Source organism: Tamandua tetradactyla, chromosome 12 (genome assembly GCF_023851605.1).
Source record: "Tamandua tetradactyla isolate mTamTet1 chromosome 12, mTamTet1.pri, whole genome shotgun sequence".
Classification (NCBI taxonomy): Eukaryota; Metazoa; Chordata; class Mammalia; order Pilosa; family Myrmecophagidae; genus Tamandua; species Tamandua tetradactyla.
Window position 1 is genome coordinate 59,603,086 of NC_135338.1, and position 20,203 is coordinate 59,623,288.

A 20,203-nucleotide genomic window follows, 5' to 3' on the forward strand; every position below is an offset into this window, starting at 1 on the left:
CATCTGTGAAAAGCAGGGTCCAGCCTGGCTTGTGCTTCAAATCCTCAACCCCCCCCCCCCCATATCACAATTCATTGCACACAGTCCTTTCAGAATTTGAACAGGAATTGAGGTTTGTGTTTGTTGGTTGTTGTTGTTTTGCATATGATCAGTATGGAGATTTATGGAGATGCTTGCATTTTTTTTAGAGCTAAAGAGGGAAACACATTCACACACATTATACACAATAGCAGCAAACGAACCTTTGCCAGCCGCACATTTCTTCAACAACAGCACACATGGTGACACCAGCCTGCAAGTAGGGAAAGTGAGTTTGTCAATATTTCCCGAGACAAAAATGGTAATGCATACTGTTTTTCCTTCATTCATTCAACAATCATATGTTGTAGGCCTGAGCTTAGGCCAGGTATGCTGGGCACTGGCCCTAGCCCTGGAGAGAGATGCCTGAAGACGAGAGTCCCTACCTTGAAGCATTCAGGGTCCATCTGAGAGACGGACAAAATTACATCATGAAGCACTACGTGTGCTATGATGGGGAAAAATGTTAGGTCCTGTGGAGCCCCGTGAGTGGGGGGCTTCAGGAAAGCCTTTGAAAGGTGCATCCATGCCAAATTCTAAAGCTTATAGAGGAAGGGTAAGGTGAAGGTTTCCCCATGGCTACCTCAAGTTGCAAGGCCATTTGAATTCTACAGTTTCTTGACTTTTAAGCTTATCACTCTGAAGCAGGATTCTTCTAATGCTTCCCTGTTTTCTAGAATAACCCTTTCTGGATCTCTCCCAAGATGCATGATTATCAGTTAATTCCACCAGTTATCAGGCAACACTACTCGAGATGACCATGGATTCATCCCAGCTTGGAGAATGATGTTTGAAGTCTTGGCCTTCCTATTATTAATCAAGGCCCTTTGTTCTTGATTGCTCTTTGCAATATTATCTCATGCTATAGTGCCAAGTAAAATAGGGCACATCATGATAAACTTGGGACTTGCTTCACTCATTTTAGGTATAGGGAGCACAACGGGTGTTCTGAAATTCACATAAAGCAGTCTGATTCATGTGGCTGGGAATGTTTGTATGGTGACGAACCCCAAGACATGGGGTCCGAAGATCTTGGATCAAGACCTTGCTCTGCCACCTGTGTCTGTGGGCAGGACTCCATTTCCCCATTTATTAATTCAATTTGGCAGCTCCTGCTCTGGCTGCCTCCTTAAAGTGAATATCAAAGAAAATAAGTAGTCTTGTGGGTACATACCTAGAAGCAATGTGGAGTCTTGGGGGTACAACCCTCTTTGTGAAGCCAAGATAATTCAGTGTAATATATGAGCTTTGACTCTCTTCCCAGAAGACTCTCATTCCATTCAATGCTCTCAAGTTTCTGTTTAAGTCTTTGTCATATCACCTCTCCAGGCCTCTATTTCCCATCTAAAAATATGTGAAGATTGCCCTTGATCTAGGCTTTAGATCATCTCTCATGTCACTTTACCCCAGGTTTAACAAAGGATTCTTTGAGTCTATCCATGTCTTTGCTATTAAGGACAAACACTTCTTGGGCTAAATTTACATGAAATCCTTTGAAAGCATATGACTATCAGAGAAATCGTCTGTTTTCCTGCCCTTTGACCAGTGATGCAGCTATATCTTGGAAGAGATGGCTTAGTATAGCCAATGATGGGCTTAGTTCCAAAAGGTTGTGTTAAATGCCCAGTAGCCAGGAAAACTCCTGCTCATGAGATGTGGCATGCATGGTTCAATTTGCTATTATGTATGCATTCTCCACTTCTGACCAGAACAAGTGGATAAATATGGGTGGAGCTCTTTTGGAACCTAGACCAGAAGCCAGGACTTTGCACAGGTGTGCTGGATCTGCTGACCTCCAAGGCCCAGATCCAGCTCTTTGCTGAGCCAGCTTGTGGGAGCCAACGGTAGCTCTCCAGCCCCTACTGTGGAAATTGAATTTCTCTCTGAACACAGGGCGTTCTCCTAGATCAAACCTTTTGAGCAGACTAAACATCTCTGACAATGAGCCCAAAGTTTCATAGCAAAGCAATTTCACTTGGTAATTTGCTCAGTACTAAATGCTTTTAGTTCTTCTAAGTTCATCTCTCACTAAATTAGTTTCCCAGGACCATTCATTTTCAACATAATAAGGCTGGCATGCCTATGCTCTAATAGGACCTTTGCAATATGAGTGCATATGTTACAATGCCTTATTTTCTGTCATGGAGATTTAATCAAATTCCCTAAGTTGGAGGACTATAATAGAGATTTTCAATAATATATGTTAAAAAGGTCTTTATATGATGTCTTGCAACTTGTGAATAAAATCTGATTGAGTGTGTATTTTGTACTTTCACTAGATGATGAATTAACTGACCCATGGGATTCTGATAGCTCCTCCTCCAGATCTCATAAATCAGCACAGTCTGTATGTATTTTGTTTTTTAGGGTTTTTTTTGATGAAGTTTCTAAATAGAGGTGTATTTTATCACACATCACAAATATACATATTTCACTTGGCTCTTTGAAATCGAAAAAAAATCTGAAATGAGCACTGTTTGTAATTGAGCTCCTTTAAAAGTTCACTTTATCATTTGCTATATCCAGCAGATCACTGCTTTATTATTTGTTGTTTGTTTCTATTTTTTTTTGGAAAGCCATTATAATAACTCATTCAGGTTCAAAATGTCTATAATTTATTCCAAAGATATCCATTTATTAATTAAGGAAATGGAAAATGAGCTGGCTCTTCCCATTCAAATCTAAATAGTTTCTATGCTCGTTTTCTGGAATGGCCTTTTAGCTGTATACGTATTACACTCCATCATTCCCCCCGCCCCCCACCGCAACGCACATATTCTTGTTCTCTCCCTCTCATAGCTGTTTCTGTCTTTTTCTATATGTTAAATATTAAAATGAAGCAGAGTAATGAGGCACTTTTATCTCCCTAAGGAGCAGAGAGGGACAATGAGCTCTGGGGTGATCTACTGAAAACATGCAATATGTGAAAAGGATAGTTTTCTCTTCTCACATATGTCTTTAGTCTAGCCACATTAAATTGTCCAAGCCATTTGCAACAGGATGGAGTAAAAATTGTTAGGATGTTAAGCACAACATTTTTAAGGTTCAGCTGCACAGATGTATATGATTCAATTTCATAAATGAGTCCTGTTTTGATTTCATTAGAATTACCTTCACCAAAGTCTCTAAAAAAACCATATTTACCTTTTGTTCTTAATCGAAACTTTGTAATTACTGTTTTCTCTTTATATTTTTATTTCAGAGTCCATAGAATCATAGTAGACAATACAGCTCCCTGTTATTTTACCACTTTCTTTTCAGTCATTTATTAAATATTTATGGATTTGTACTCTGTGCCAGGCGCTATGCTCAGCTTTTAACACTTCAAAGCTGGATTCTTACTGTAAGTTCCTGGAGGACATTAATTCCCTCCTTTCCTGATACTTTCTAGGGCCCATAGGCTGCAGGTTGTAAGTAAACTCTAACAAGGAGATAAGCAAGTACAGTTCTGTCTCCATCTGACATAGCTATTTTTTTTTTCAGAGAAGTGAACTAAATTTGTGATGCTCAATTTCTCACCTGTGCACTGGGATAAATATTAATATCTATGCCACCAAAACAAAGTTGAGCATAGATTGAGAGACACAAATGATATTTAAAGAAGTATGAAAAGCTTAAAGGACTACTATAAATGCTTTCCAACTGGTCCAAAGACAGAATTAACAATAATAGTTTATGGATAGAATGGGAATTTCAGAAATGTTTCTATTCACAAATAAGAAATTAATCTCTAGCACCCAGGAGCAGGCTGACTTAGAGGGTGATGCACAAACTATGATACTATTAAGGTCTTGATCACAATGCCAATGTTACTACATTTTCACTGCATGCTGTTGATAATAGAAGACAGTACCTGCCCATGAAGAATTATCATTTAGGAAGAGAGTCTGATAAGAAGTTCACCCACAACCCAACATGGTAATCTTTAAGGCAAACTTGCATTTCATTACTTATTTGTTCTCTCATTTGATCAATATTTATTAAGGTCTTAACATGTGCCTGGGACTATCACAGCATCAGAAAAACAGTGAAAATAATACAGACAAAGTCTATTCCCTTGTGCCAGAGACAGACAGTCAACAAGCAAGCCCATAAATAAGCCTGAAAATATCAAGGAGACTTCAGCTAACTGGGCATAAAGCATATGGACTGCTATAGGAATTGATGGTGTGCAAGGAAAGCTTGTGAGAAGCTCAGATGGAGTGTCCAAGGAAAGCTTTCTTGAAGGGGAGATATTGAAGATGCGACCATGACAAGAAATAGCCAGGCATGCAAGGAGGGTGGGTTGGGAACTATGCATACTAGGCAGAGGGACAAGAAAAGCAAAAGGGTCCCAGTGGGGCAAAGATATGGGCATGTTTTAAGTAAAAGGCCAACTCAACCAGAGCCAAGTAAATGAGGCTCCATGAGTGGCAGATCCTACCTAGGATGTGGGAAGGAAATGGATGCGTGAAGAATAAGCAGCAATTATTAAATACAGGAACAAACATGATTTTGCTGGGATACTTCTCAGCCAAGAGCAAACTTGAGTGAATGGATGGCTCCATGGAGGAGAATTGGCCTCAGTCAGACTTTATTGGGGAGGAAAATGTATTTATGTGATATTACAAACATATTACTCTGAGTACATCATGTGTGTCTGAGAACCATGTTTGACTTCAAAGGAGAGCATTTGCAGTTCAATTTTCCAGTCCAAACTGTTGCTGATGTGGAAAGATGCCTTCTCCTACATAACCATATAAAATTATATGGAGTTAAGATACATACTGAAAGAATGACAAAGATGGCAACTGCAGTAAAAAGATCACAGAATTAAGGGTCTGGCAGATACAGGTTAAAACACCAAGCTCTACCACTTGTGATATGATCTTGCATAACTTTCCCCAACTCCTACCAGCTTCATTGCGCTCACCTGTGAAATGTAGATAGTACTTTCCTTTTGGGGTCATTCATAGAAAGTCCTGTGTACTCTGCCTGGCACATGGTCAAGGCTCAATCACGCTGAAGTTCCTGCTCTCTTCCTGTAGAGGAGTTACAGGGCCCATTTTCATATGTGGGGTAAAGAGAGTTTGTGGGTAGCAGAGTCAGAGTTCCTAACCTTTGGTATTCTAGTTTGCAAGCTGCCAGAATGCAATATACTAGAAATGGAACAGCTTTTAAAAAGGGGAATTTATTAAGTTGCAAGTTTACAGTTCTAAGACCATGAAAATGCCCTAATTAAAGCAAGTCTATAAAAATGTCCAAATTAAGGCACCAACAAGAGATTACCTTCACTCAAGAAAGGCCGATGAAGTTCAGAATTTCTCTTTCAACTAGAAAGGCATGTGGTGAACATGGTGATGTCTGCTAGATTTCTCTCTAGGCTTCTTTTTTCATGAAGCTTCTCCAGGGGTATTTTCCTTTCTCATCTCCAAAGGTCTCTGCTCTTTGGGCTCTTGACCTCCCGGCTCTGTTGCTCTTCAAAATGTTTACTCTTTTAAAGGACTCCATTAAACTAATCAAGACTCACCTGGACTGGGTGGAGTCACATCTCCCTCTAATCAGAGGCTAGTACCCACACTTAGGTGTATCACATCTCTGTGGAGGTAACCTAATCAAGTTTCCAAACTCCAGTACTGAATAGGGATTAAAAGATCCACAAGATGGATCAGCATTAACACATGGCTTTTCTAGGGTACATAATCCTTTCAAACCAGTATACGGGTTAGGAAGAGCAGGGAGAAGTGACAATCTTTAGGGCAGAAGAGGGAAGAAAGGGAGTGGCTTCTGGGCCCACTGGGAGTAATTGTGGCTGCAAGCATGGGCCATGAGGCAGGACCCAAGCCTTTATGGAGGGTCTCAGATGACCTATGATGACCAGACAGAGAAGGTCCCAGAGAACAAGTCTCCCCGTTTTACTTGCCCCAGATCAATGATTTCCTGTAAGTGCTTCCCTGTGACAGAACCCAACTGTAACCAGAAGGCAGTGTGTGTATAAAGGGCTATCTTCCAAGGCAGAAAGCAGGGAAAGGGCGGTAAAAAGTGGATCTGAAAGGGAAAAATACATATATTTCCATATCACACTTGACATATGTCTTCTTAAGGGGTTGAGGTCTTCCGCGATAGACTCAGTTTGGAAAGTTGACATAAGAGTGGTACAAAATCTGATAGCATACCAGTTAAGAGGCTAATGAAACTGGACAAGCAAGGCCTGAAATATTACAGCATTGGAAAAAAACAGATATGGAAAATGTTTTAGATATAGACTTGCACATAAGCAAAATCATGAGAAAGCAGAGGACAGGTTTAAAAGTAGGTAAGGAAGTTGAATTGTCTGGACTGGATGTGTGGTTGGCTATGGAGTGAGGGAGAGGAAAGCTATTTAGGTAAGTCCCCAACTTACTACCTGTACAGCAGGCAAGTGGTGACTCCACTGATTGAGGCATGGAATTGAGGCAGTTATTTATTGAGCACTTAGTCCATATCAAACAACTTGCAGGTTGTTGAAGATGCAGTAGTAGCACTTTCCTTCTTTATGTGAAACTTGCAGTCCAGCCAGGGGAGACAGATATAGGAGAAGTATTAAGCACTTGAGGAGGAACACAAGGAACAAGGTGAGACCAGGAGAAAGTGCCAAAGTTTACAGTTAGAGGAGGTGGTGGTGAAGACGTTCATGCATTATTTTTTATTCATTTGTTAAGCAGAAAAATATAGCAAGTGTCTTAATTTGTGGCTTCCTAAACACACTTTGGCTGCTCCTGGCTTTTGTTGATGCTGTTCTCTTTGGCTTTACCAGCATCAACCTTCATTTATCTATCTCTTCTCTGGGTTAGCTTCTAGTCCTCTTCTTTTAGGACCCTTACCACCCCACCCCTAAAATCTGTCTTTCCCAGGCTATGCTAAGGCTCCTTGCCTAGGCTCAGGTATATTCTTGGGGTTCCTGCTATCATGCAACTTATTTCATTACAAAAACAGTATCCATCTGAATGCTGTTGAGCCAGTATTTCCCTTGACACGAAGTAAAGTGTCTTTTTCAGTTTTGCATCCCAGGGCACAGAGTAGGCACCAAATACATGTTTGCTCAACTGAACTGAACTAAATTTACAAAAGCTTTACATGTTCCATTTGAAAGTTGTAATTTGTACTCAAATTAGCAGCCCACTGTAAGCTAGGAATGAGAATATAGTGATTCTGAATTTGCATCACAGTTCAAGTCACATCTTTGGAATATTATTATTTTAAATATATGGCTATTTTAATTATAAGGCATTTAATGTACATGAATAGTTTAGTGCACTTCATTTTATTAATATAAAAAGCACTTCAGGTTAAATTGTATAGCATGTACTTTTATTTCTCTGGAATAGATTTATAGATAGCTATTCTGGTTTCTCTATTGTTCTGAGTTTTTAATTCATTATGTTTGTGTGCGCAAATAAAAATCTGTAGTATATATCTTGTTTGATGTTATCTCCTTAATTGCATGAAATAGTTCCTGCCTGAAACTCTAGGGATTTGTTGGGAAGAAGGCACATCTTCAGCATCATTAGTGGCTTTAATGCAGTGAGGGATTTCTCTGTCTGTGGACAAATTTTCCCAGAGTAAAGCCAAACTGTCTTTAAAATCTTAAGGCAATTCTCCCAGAAATGAATGCCTCTGTCAGAACCCAAGTGAATCCTCATCCAATGTGGGAGAGATCACCCTTGGCTTTGCATATGGGGAAAGGGAAGAAAGGATAAAAAATTTAGATAACTGTGAGACCCTGAAAGTGGAATAAGACCTGGAAACATCTTAACTCTGTCATGCACAGTGCTGTGGCCATAGTAGACACTTGCCAGATGTTTGTTGAAGTAAACTAAAAGCACCAAAGCACAGAACACTGGGATAATTGAGTTCAGAATCAAATATACCTCCACTCCCTAAAAGGTACACTTCTCTTTGGCTGGTATCATGGTTTATTTTCATAAAATATGACCTGATTCAGAGAGGCTATATCCATTATCTATTACCATGATAATTCCATGTAACAAATAACCACAAACCCTCAGTGGCAGACAGTAATAAGTACTGAGCATTTTTTTACCAGTCTGTCTGCTGGCTGGGTAGTTCTGTGCATCCAGGTCAGGCTGGCTTTTCCTAACTGGGCTCGGCCATAGATCTCTGATCTTCTGGCCAGTAGGCTGAGGACTACTGTAGTAGTCTCAGCTAGGATGGCATGTGCCTACTTCATGTGGTTTCTTGCACTCCAGCAAGTAGGCCTGGGTTTATTCTCCTGGTAGAGATAGGGGTCCAAGAGAACAAGGATGTCCCCAAGTCCCCTTAAGTCTTGGAACTCACATACCAGCACCTCTTCCACAATCTGTTGGCCAAAAAAATTCACATGGCTAGTTCAGATTTGAGACAGAGACTGTTAGTCAGGGTTCTCTGGAGAAACAGAACCAGTAGGAGATATCTGGAAATATGAGACTTATAAAGGTGTCTTATGCAACTGTGAGAATGGAAGAGTTCAAAATATGTAGGGCAGGTTGTGAAGTTGGCAACTCCAATGAAAGGTCTCAACATAGGAGAGGCACACTGGCTGCAGAAGCAATGCAAAAGTTTCTCTTCTTGGGTGGGCCATGGTGGCTCAGCAGGCAAGAATGCTCACTTGCCATGCCAGAGGACCCGGGTTCAATTCCCGGTACCTGCCCACATTAAAAAAAAAAGAAGTTTCTTTTCTTACTTAAAAGTCTCCAACTGATTGGATTGTCTTGTTGGTGGGTGTCATGGTCAGGTTCATGTGTCAACTTGACCAGGTAGTGGTGCCCATTTGTCTGGTCAGGCAAGTGCTGGTCTCTCTGTTGCTGTGAGGACATTTTATGGACTTAAATCATGATTACATCAGTTGCTTCCAGAGTTGATTACAAATGTAATCAGCTAAGGGGAGCATCATCTGCAATGAGTGATCTTAATCTAATCACTGAAAGGCTTTTAAGGAGGATTCAGAAGGGAAAGTTATTTCTTCCTGTTTCAGCTAGCAAGTCTCTCCTGTGGTTGTTGCAGACCTTCATCAGAATTACCAGTTTGTGGCCTGCCCTACAGATTTTGGACCCTACATTCCCATGGTTACGTGAGACACTTTTATAAATCTTATATCTATAGATATTTCCTGCTGATTCTGTTTCTCTAGAGAACCCTAGCTAATACAGTGGGAGACATGCTTTAGTTGATCACAGATGTAATCAGCCACAGCTGCAATCAACTCACTGATGATTTAATACACCAGCCTTCCAGTTTATCAGTGAACCATGAAAAATCCTTGCAGCAATGGTCAGAGCAGTGATTGCCTGACCAGACAATTGGGCATTGTCATTTGGCCAATTTGACACCAGGTAGATTTTGCCTCCTAATGGGAGAAGCTGCAAAGTCAGTTGCAGAGGGCATGTAATCAAGGAGGGGTGGAGAATTCTGTGTTTTTACAGTCCACCAGCCACAAAGAAAAGCCTGGCTCATATTTTTCATTCCAAATTTGGGGAAAGCACAAAGATGTATAAAATAGTGTAAAGAGTTTTTCTTAGAAATGGATGAGAGACAATTTAGCATTCAAGCATCAGCTATCTAGAAAATGCATGATGTGGAATGAAACAGCATACTTTTAAATGTAACTAAAGGAATACATACTTAGTGTATCAAATTTGAAAATTTCTAAAAGGTACAGGGAAGGAAATAAAAATCACATAGTTCCCACTTCTCAGAGATAAAGCCAATAATTTTTATCATGAAAAATTTCAAGCATGTGTGAAAGCCCCCATATATCCTTTGCCCAGCTTCCATGGTTATGAACATTTTACCAGCTTGTTTCTTCCATTCTCACCCCATTTTGTTTCTTATGTTTTAACATTCTAAAGCAAATCTCAGATGTCACATCATTTTATCCATAAATCCTTTGACAATGTGTATTTCTAACAAGTTCAGATGAAACGTATACATACATACACAATGTTATCATGCCTAAAAATATTAACAGGAATTCTTTAACATCACTGAATATCTAGGTCATGCAAAGTCTAATCCTTGTTCAATTTTCTTCATTGTCTCAAAAATACATTTTTTATAGTTGGTTTGCTTGAACCAGAAGTCAAGCAAAGTTCACACTTGAATTTATTTTATTATTTCTTTTCTCTTTCTTCTTCTCCTCCTCTTTGCTGCTATCTTGATGCAAGCAATGCACATTTATCCTCATGCATCTGTGTTTAGACCATAGTTGGCTGACCTGGCTGGCCTCAGTTGGAGCTTTGCTCAGGCTGGGACAGCAGGGGTGATGCTGCTTCTCACCAAATGTCCAGGGTCAACTGGAGGGGTCAATGACCTCTAGAAGATGCATAAGGATCATGTAGGTCCAAATGAACTCAAGCCCCAGGAGGTGCCAATAGAGTGACTTTAGAGAGATAACTAACCTAAACTAGACCTCAGATACACTTTTTTAACACTGGCTGGAACAGTACCCATATGTCAGGGTTGCTATGTGAACAAAATGAGAGCTGTCCTGTGCCTGGAACTTAGTTGTGCTTTTCTTTCCCATTTACAAGTAGGGCACAAGGGATGTTATCCAAGTTCTGAGTTTTCCCTTCGTATAACACACGGTACAATCCTTTGATGAAACACCTAGTACTGAATGAGGCCCTCATTCCCAGCATCTGTTATCTCACAGGCAAGTCTGTCTGAGAACCTCCTACTCTACCATGCCCTTCCATTGCCTGTGCTCCAGGTTTTGAACCCTGGAGGATTGAATGTTGATTCTAAAATGGGTTTCTTACTCAAAGCAGAGAACATTTTTAATGGGGCAGGGTCCAAGCTCAAGCTGAATCAAAGAATTTGCCCTGAAGGGAGAGCTCTGAGGTAACACTTTCCCTTTCAGCCCAGATTCCTTGCTCTAGCTGATGAAACGTGCCTGAGAAAGCCTTTGTGCATGGGCATGAATATGAGTCTAATGAGTAAAATAAGGAAAAGGCACATCCTGCCAGATCCTTGCCTCCTGGCTCCCTGAGGATGCAAACACCCCCTGGTGGGCACGTAGGCCAAACCTCCTCTCTGTCCTCACCTTTGACAGCCCTGACGTTCTTTGTGGGTCTGCCAAAGAAAGTTGCTGTACAATTAATTTTGTTGGCAGGACTTGTGTCCTAAGCTTCTGTGCTTGCCTACTTTTGGCAGCTTGAAGCTTCCCCAGGTTAAAATGGAGCACCAGGAGATCCAGCTCATTAAAGCTTACTGAGCTGGGATAGGGAATAGACCCATGAGTTCTAGATAGGTTTGATTCTTTAATGACAAAACCTCTTTATCAGGGAGTCAGAAGCTGGATTTCCTGTTGTATCTTATAGTTTTCTTGGAATAGGCTACAGAGAGACACAACTAATCTATTTACTACAAAATGTACTGTGGATCATTTTGCAAGACATAGGACTAATTTCTTACCCTCATGCGGTGGGAAGTGATAGAAGTCATCAATTTCTGTAGTGTGCAATAGGAATGGCAATGAATGCTTTTGCAAAGAACTGCATAGGAATATGGAGGATGTCTATCTAATCTAGAATGGAAAGTATATAAGAGGCATTGGAGGAGGGAAAGCCTCTCTTGAATTTTAAGAATGAAGAAAAGTTATCTAAACAAGGAGTGAAGGTCAGAGCATGATAGTTCAGAAAGGGGGAACTGCATGTGTAAAGAGTATAAGGGGTGGAAAGTAATGTCTGTTCCTCTTTTGAGAACTGTGAGGAGTTTGTTAATGGAACTTAATGTGGAGGAATAGTGTCAAGTGATTACTCTGAAAATGTATGAGGTAAGGGAGGGGGAAACTCCTGAAGGACTTTGTATCTCATACTAAGCTTGGATTCTTACTTAACTGTGGTTAATGAGTCTATTGAATAGAAGAAATAATGAGATTTTTCATTTTAAAGTGGATTCCTCATTTAATAGGTGAGAAAAAGGAAAATCAGAGAGCATAAATGGCTGATAATGTCAAGTTGATATTAAGTTCAAGAGCCTGGATTTGAATATGGATTGCCTCAAATGGAAAGATTATGTAGGCAGAACCTCATAGAAAAGATGAAATACAACTGGGTAGCCACTAAATGATGAAGGAAATATCACATTCATTAGTTAGCCATAAGATAGAAATTTAAACAATGGGTAACCACTATAAGCCTATGAAATTAACACTAAGAATGACAGGGTTCAATGAAACACATTATTGTACAAGTGGTAATATACTAAGCATCACTCTTCTGGAAAGCAATTTAACAATAAGCATTAAGAGATTTAAATATATTTATTCATTAATTCCCAAAGAAATCATCTGAGATGAGAGAAAAAATAGTATTTTCCTATAGAATGTTCATTGCAAAGTGACTTAGAGCATGGAGTTGGAAATTAAGTATTTAAAAATAATGCACATTTTAAGAAAATTTTACATATATACCAAATGAGTTATTTCCAATGATTTTAGATTATGAAGAATTTTAATAAAATAATGCAGCTTCAAGACCCTTGTTCTTGGGGCTTGCCCGTATGAAATTTATTCCTACAAAGGAGAAGCTAAGCCTACTTATAATTATGCCTAAGAATCACCCCCAGAGAACCTCTTTTGTTGCTCAGATGTGACCTCTCTCTCAAAGCCAACTATGTTCGTGAACTCACTGCCCTCCCACTATATGGAACATGAACCCCAGGGATGAGCCTGGATTTGGTATCATGGGATTAAGAAAGACTTCTTGACCAAAAGGTGGGAGAGAAATGAAAAAAAAATAAAGTTTCAGTGGCTGAAAGATTTCAAATAGAGTTGAGAAGTCATTCTGGAGGCTATTCTTATGTAGTATATAATCATTCCTTATTGGTTTTCAGTGTATTAGAATAGTGAAAAGGAAATACCTGAAACTGTTGAACTGTAGTCCAGTAGCCTTGATTTTTGAAGATGATTGCATAACTATATAGCTTTCATGGTGTGACCGTGTGATTATGAAAACCTTGTGACTGACATTCCCTTTATTCAATTAATTGACAGAAGAGTAAGAAAATAAAGACAAAAAATAAATAATAGGGAGCTATAAGAAGTATGAGATGCTTTGTGCATTCTTTCTTATTTTTATTCTTTTTTTAGAGTAATTGAAATGTTAAAAAATTGATTGTGGTGATGAGTGCACAACTATAAGATGATGCCACGAACAATCAACTGTACATTTTGGATGATTATATGGTATGTAAGTATATCTTAATAAAATTGCATTTAAAAAGAAGAAGAGAGGCTCCATGCCTTTAGAATCCAATCCATTGAAAAAACAAAGAGGCCCACCTTGAATTGGGTGGGTCACAAAATTGAAACAACCTAATAAAAATCCCACCCACAATAGATCTGCACCCACAGGAATGGATTAACAGAACATGGGCTTTTTGGAGGCACATAACAGCTTCAAACCAGCACAATACCTGAAGCAGATATGGTCAAAACAAATGTAGAAGAAATGCAATGAATAAAACTAAACAAGCAAAATCTCTCACCTCCAACCCCGTTATCATGTGACTGAATCTGCCGGTATCCTGGATTCTCAAGCTCTGCTGAATCATTATGGACAGAGAGATGAATGGAAATTAGAATAACCACAAACTTTGCCATTTTCTTTTTAAAATAAATTATAAATTAACGCAGCTTCATATAAGCACAAGTATTTGTCTTTCTTTTATGTGTGTGTGTACTATCAGGCAAGATTTTTAGACAAGTTTCTATTGCCCTGAAAATAATGCCCCACCAAAACCCACTCATCACAGTCCGGCCTCCATTTGCAGATTGAACTTTTCCAACCAGCCACTCTTTTCACTCTGGGCTTGCATCATAAGCAAACACTGCTATTTAGAAGTGGTCCTGGAAGTGGCTTGAGAGTCCATCTCTCTGTCCATGTGCACTAAGGCTTTTCTCTCCTCCAAGAATTCTCTTCTTTCAGATCCATTCTTTCTTTAAGGTTCCATTCAGATGTCACTTCTTTGATGTTAGTTCCCTTACCCTTTAGATCTAAACATTTCAACCAGTGCTTACCTCTTTGCTTCTACAGCACTTTGTGTGAGTTAAAAGAGACAGTTCAGAGGACTGTGAAGTGTCTGGATGTCGGATCTACCTGCCTGTATCCAAACTCCAGCTCTAGCACTTACTTGGTGGCGACTCCAAGAAAATTTGTTTATATATTATGTATCTCAACGTCCTCACCTGCAGATTGTAAACAATATAATAGCTTGTATCTCATAAGATTGTTGGTGTGAATTTAAAATGAATGGATATGTAAAAAGTGCTTAGAACAATTCAGGCGTAACAAGTATGTGTTTGGTTTTATAAATAAATAAGGTGCCACCCCACAGAATTTCGAATGGAAATAAGTTGCTTTTTCCCTTGCTTATACATGAATAAAACCATGAGTCCTCAGTGAAAGTCCTGCTGTTGAACTTGAATCCTATAGGCATGGGGTGCTGTTAGCCTACATGTAAAATGCAGTTACCTCTACTGAAAGGAGCCACAGTAAAGAGGACTGAACCATGTTCCTCAAAAGTAGTTTACAAGTCATGGACTCTTATCAAGCCAGTCTCCTCAAGTCCCATGAATGTGAACTGATTTGTATACAGGCCCTTTGAAGATGCCATTAGTTAACATGAGGCTGACGTGGTTTAAGCTGGGCCCTAATCTAATGTGACTGGTGGTCTATGAGGAGAGGATATTTGTAGAGAGAGAGAGAGTGAGAGGGATGGAGAGAGAAATGGCCATGTCACAGAAGCAGATATTGAGTCATACTGTCAAAAGCCAAGGAATGCCATAGACTGCCGGCTACCCATCAGAAACTGGGGAGAAGTGTGGATGGCTTCTACCCTTGAAGAGGAAACTTGGTCCTACCAACACCTTGATTTTGGATATCTAGCCACCAGGGGCCTGAGAAAATAAATTTCTGTGGTTTCAGTCAACTAGTCTGGGACACTTTGTTACAGCAGCTCTGGAAAATAGAAATCCTTCTCTAGCTGGAACTGCAATAAGAAGTGACTCTTCTCATCAAAGTGGGGGGGATTCAAAACCATGGCCTCATAACCAGACACAGGAATAAGCACTCCCATTCAGAGAGCAAACCATTGTGGGGTTGCAGAGATGCTGCAATCAGGCGGACATTCTTGCAAAGATCTCAGTTTCCTTATTTATCAGGGAGAAGCAAAACCTCTTCATTTTCCCCTTTGATTAAGATACCAAAATCTATTTCCCAAAATCCACTAAGTATGATTTTCACATGATAACTTAAGCAAATAAACACATTGATGTCCTGAGATCACATTGACAGCAGCCAGTTAATTTGCAAACATTGTTATTGGCTAAGGACAAATGGGCAATGATCCATAAGACTGCAGTGTGATAACATGGCATCGATTTACTTCAGAGACATTTCAAAAGTTTTGGAAATGAAATGGCTTAACTGTGTATTGTCATTCTGAAACAATGTAGGGGAAATGCCAGTGTAATGTTAGAGCAGACACTGCAGGAAAGCTGGCAAAGGGTATGGAAGAAAGAAAAAAATGATAGGGAGAGAGAAGAGCAAAGCACTCTTGGGACCATCAACTATGAGTCTTGCATGTCAGTAATTAATAAAACACATTGATGGAGAAGACCATAACTTAGGCAAAGCGATACACCAAAGGGTCCTTCTAACACTTGAGGATACTTTTCCAAACCATGCACCCTTCTCATCCCATCTGACATATGAAGACAATTTCATATTATTTGTCCTTTTCTGTAATCTCCAACAAGCTTTCCCAGACTCTGCTTTTATCTCCTGAAAGCTGTGCTTTACCATAGACTAAATGTGGTTCTCTCAAGAGGTCAATCATTGGATTCACTAATGTTCATGTATGAGGACAATCAGCATATTCCTTGTTTGTGCAGTGAAATATATGAAAAAATAAATAAAAAACATTAATATTTTATTAACAACCACTAAGATCTACTAGAATAGAGTATATTACACCAGTAATAAAAGCAATAATAACATTATTATAATGACATTAAAAACAATTGCTCCCATACATTGCTGAAATTCTTTGTGTCAGACCCTGGTATGGCCAACTGTGCACATCGTTTCTCATCCTTATAACCAACAAACGAGGGGGGTGTGTTTGCTTTGGGCATCTTCCTTCTTTCTGTGTCCTTTTGCATTTTGACACTTTTGCTATTTGGTGGAGAGGAAGGAGAATTTCTGGCTCTCTGTGAGCCCCTTTCCTTTGGTGGAAAATGGGATATTCATTCCCCGGCCTTCACTGCAATCGGGACACAGACCTTGATGGGCCCATGTGGTGCCAAGATGGTAGGTGAGCAACGTGAGGAAGGGAGCACTGCATCCAGTCCATTTTGTTGATGAGGTACGGTTTGAGACATCAAGTTTTTAGAGAAGACAGCCATTCTGAAGAGGGTGTGGTGTCTGATGCAGGACTGGCTTCATGGTGGCCCCTGGCCAATCTGGTAGGTCTCAATTCCAAGATATGGGACAGTACCAGCAAGGGGCTGCAAAAGCTGCTGACCTTCAGGCCAGTCCTAGAAACATCACGCAGAACCTGGTTCTGTAGAGTGACAACAGTGCTGTGAGCTACTCAATAGCCTTTTCATCTTTAATTGACTAGAATCAATCCCTTCTGTCTGTATCCAAGATCCTGATGCCCAGGGCCAGCTTCATGGCATCATGGGTTAGTGGCCTGGACACATGGCCCCATGCTTAGAAGGGCCCTGTGCTTGGTGTAATCCTTCGCTATCATGATAGTTTAAATATATATTCGGTCTTATAAGTTACATTATCTGTCCTACCCCTGCCCCAGTATTACAATTTAGAATTCTCATATGAAGAGACTGGGAATCCAGTGGTTAAATGATCTTTCAGAGGTCACTTGCCTAAAAATTCAAACCCATTCCTGCCTCACCTACACAGGAGGGCAAATATCCTCTGTTCTTTAACTCTTTAAGGAACCGACAGGTAAGTAATTAATTTACAGAAGTTTATAAGCAGAGATTCAGTTTAGAAAATCTATTTTAAAAAGCACAGAGAATGGGCTCATGGCAAAAAGTAGTGAAAATTAATAGAAAACAAAGGGCAAAACTTAAATTATACCTAAAGACAGGAACTACTAAAGGCAGGCCCAACTACAACATAGAAATGCTCCCTGGAGCACATAGGGAGGACGATCATTTAGTCCTTGCTTTAGTTTGCTAAGGCTGACAGTAGGCAATACACCAGAAATAAATTGACTTTTATAACGGGGATTTACTTAGTTACAAATTTACATTTTCTTAGGTGAAAAGCAACTAACTTTAATCTGAGTTTCTCTGACACATGGCAAGGCACATGGTGACGTCTTCTGGCCTTTTCTCCCAGCTTCTGGGTTCCAACAGCTTTCCTAGAGATGGGTCCTTTCTGCATCTCTAAACATGTGAATCTGGACAACTGAGCTCTCTTTTGACCTCTCTCTTTTAAGTCTCACTCACTGTGGAAAGCACTCCCCTTAGCCAACCACAGATGTAATCAGCCATATATGAATTTCACATGCTGATGATTTAAATTCACAGCAGCAGAACAACTGGGCACCATCACCTGGTCAAGTTGACTGCTTGTCCTTATCACAGTTTTGCAAAAACACTGTGTTAACACCTCCAATGAATGGTAATAGTTTTGGGAGATAATGGTAATTTATATGGTAATGATGACCTAATAAAAACTAATAAAAACCCATCATTATTTAGAATGTACTATGTGCCAGGCACTGTGCCAAGTTTCTTTTTACATAATTCACTTGTTCAATTTTCACAACAGCATCAGGAGGTAGGTAGTAGTATTGCCAACTAGTAAATGAGGAAATTGAGGCTCAGAGAGTTGAATTGATTGATCAATATCACCCATCTAGTAAATGCCAAGACCAGGGTTTGAGACTAGCTCTCTCTGACCATGAATACTTTGCTGTCTTTTCCAAGCCCTCCTTTCTGTTTTTGTTTTAGCTTCTGTGCATAACAGTGTTCCAGACTGGCTCTAGCTGTAGAGAGCCGCTTTCCGGGTTTGGCCTAGTGGACATGTTGCAGCCTGCTCTAGAGTTCCCCCCGCCCATCGAGTGAGCCAAGATGGCGCCCGCATCCTGCTTCCGCCTATGACGCATGTATCCGTTTCAACCATTCCCCCAATCACCCCCACACACGTAGTAGTTGTTTATTGGGTACGATCTGTGTATATAAGAACTTACCCGGGTAGAGTGGGGGAGACAACCCGCAGAGAGCCGTGCCTGACGGCCGCAAGGAGGTTGTCCCCCACGGGGTTTCTCCCTGTGTGGAAACTGTATTCGGGAATGAAAGCTTAACCCCAGTAAAGATTAGCACTCGAATCAGCCGTGAGCATTGTGTCCGTGTCTGTTTCCTTTCCCTCTCCTTCCCTCGACGGCGGGGATAATCGGGAGCCAGACGGAACAGCGCCGGACAAGTGGTGGCCCGTACGGGGAACCTTTTCCAGCACCGTGCACGGACTCCGGCCGGCCTTCGCGCCTGATCACCGTGAAGGGGTGAGTGCTTTTTATTACGTGAGGGTTAGGGCCCGTGGGTTCTCAGGCCGCCCCGGGGAAAGGGCTCGATAGACGTCATCGAGCACGCTTGAAGCTAGCGCCGACTGCAAGAATAGGGCAGTCTGAAAGTTCACCCCTATTATCTCCCTTGAAGACACTGTTGAAGCAGAGAGGCATTTTAGTGCGAAAAAGCTCCCTCCTGCGATTTCTTGAGGATGTAGCCACCTTTGCTCCCTGGTTTAAGCACACCGGAGGTCTTACCTTGTCTTGTTGGATAAAGCTCGGTCACGATATCGATCGGGCGCGTAGGACGGGCTTATGCATGGACCCAATCTTAGTCCCCATATGGGAAACCGTCCGCGCGTGTCTTGAGGCAGAGGCCGCGACGGGCCTCGGTCCGACCCTTGTCTTAGAACAAGCCCGAGAAGCATTACGAGAGTCCCGGTCAGCATCCTCCACGGGCGGCTCGTGTAAGGGCAAGCCACTGGAGCCGGATGCTAGCTCAGATACTTCTGACTCAGAGTCAGAGCATTGTGAGAGCGAAGGACCAGATGAGCCCCCACTGATTGATCTAGAGAAGCCCTCACAGCCCTCTGCCCCACCAGCGCCCACAACCGCGCGAAAGCTTCCGGGGAGGAGTTTTAATGCCTCCGCCTTTGATCCCCGCAGCGGACTCCCCCTAGTGGCCGACTCGGGTAACCTCCATGACCCTCGGTTACAAAACCCGGAAGGGAACCCGGAATTCCCCGAGTGCTGGTCGGAGGAGGGGCCGCTCTGCCTACCTCCGCCGCCCGCGTACGCAGGCCCCCAAGATCATCCACCGTTGGTTAGCAGAAGGAGGCATTTCTGGAAATGGAATCCCTTTAGCGCACTGAGCGCTAGTCAGCCAGCCGCCATGTACCCAGTCATTATCAATCCCTCCGGTAATAATCAATATGAGGGTTATGATTATAAGGTTCTGAAAGAATTAAGACAGGCTGTTCACCAATACGGCCCAAATGCCCCTTTTACCCTAAACATGGTCGAGAACCTCTCTGCCCTACACCATACGCCTGCAGACATATATCAGCTTGCTCGCGCCTGCTTGCCCCCAGGTCGATATATCGACTGGAAGGCGTGGTTTGAGGAATTAGCAGAAGAGCAGGCAGCAAGAAACGCGGCAGTAAGGCGTGGTGGATGGAATGCCGACATGTTACTGGGCAAGGGCGCCCACGCCCAGAATCAGACAGGGTTCCCCCATGTCCCCCCGATTCTATACACGCACCTATACGCCCGGTCTTACTCATATGGGTTTTAGTCGAAACGTGTCAATTTTCACCTTTAATGAGACCTTTCCGCTTACCGATGATACACTCATTTTCTCTTTTGCCAACCTCTCCATTGCTAACTGTTCCACTCGGTCTAACCAGACTTGTCCTACAGGTTGTGGTCGTGTGCCTTCAGGTGTGCTGCTTGAGTTCCTCAATGCGACCGATCTTTCCCTTTCTTGTCAAGGCTTACTGGAAAAAAACGAGATGAAGCGATGCCTCAATCTTACAGGGTTCCGACCCGTCGTGTGTTCGTGTGC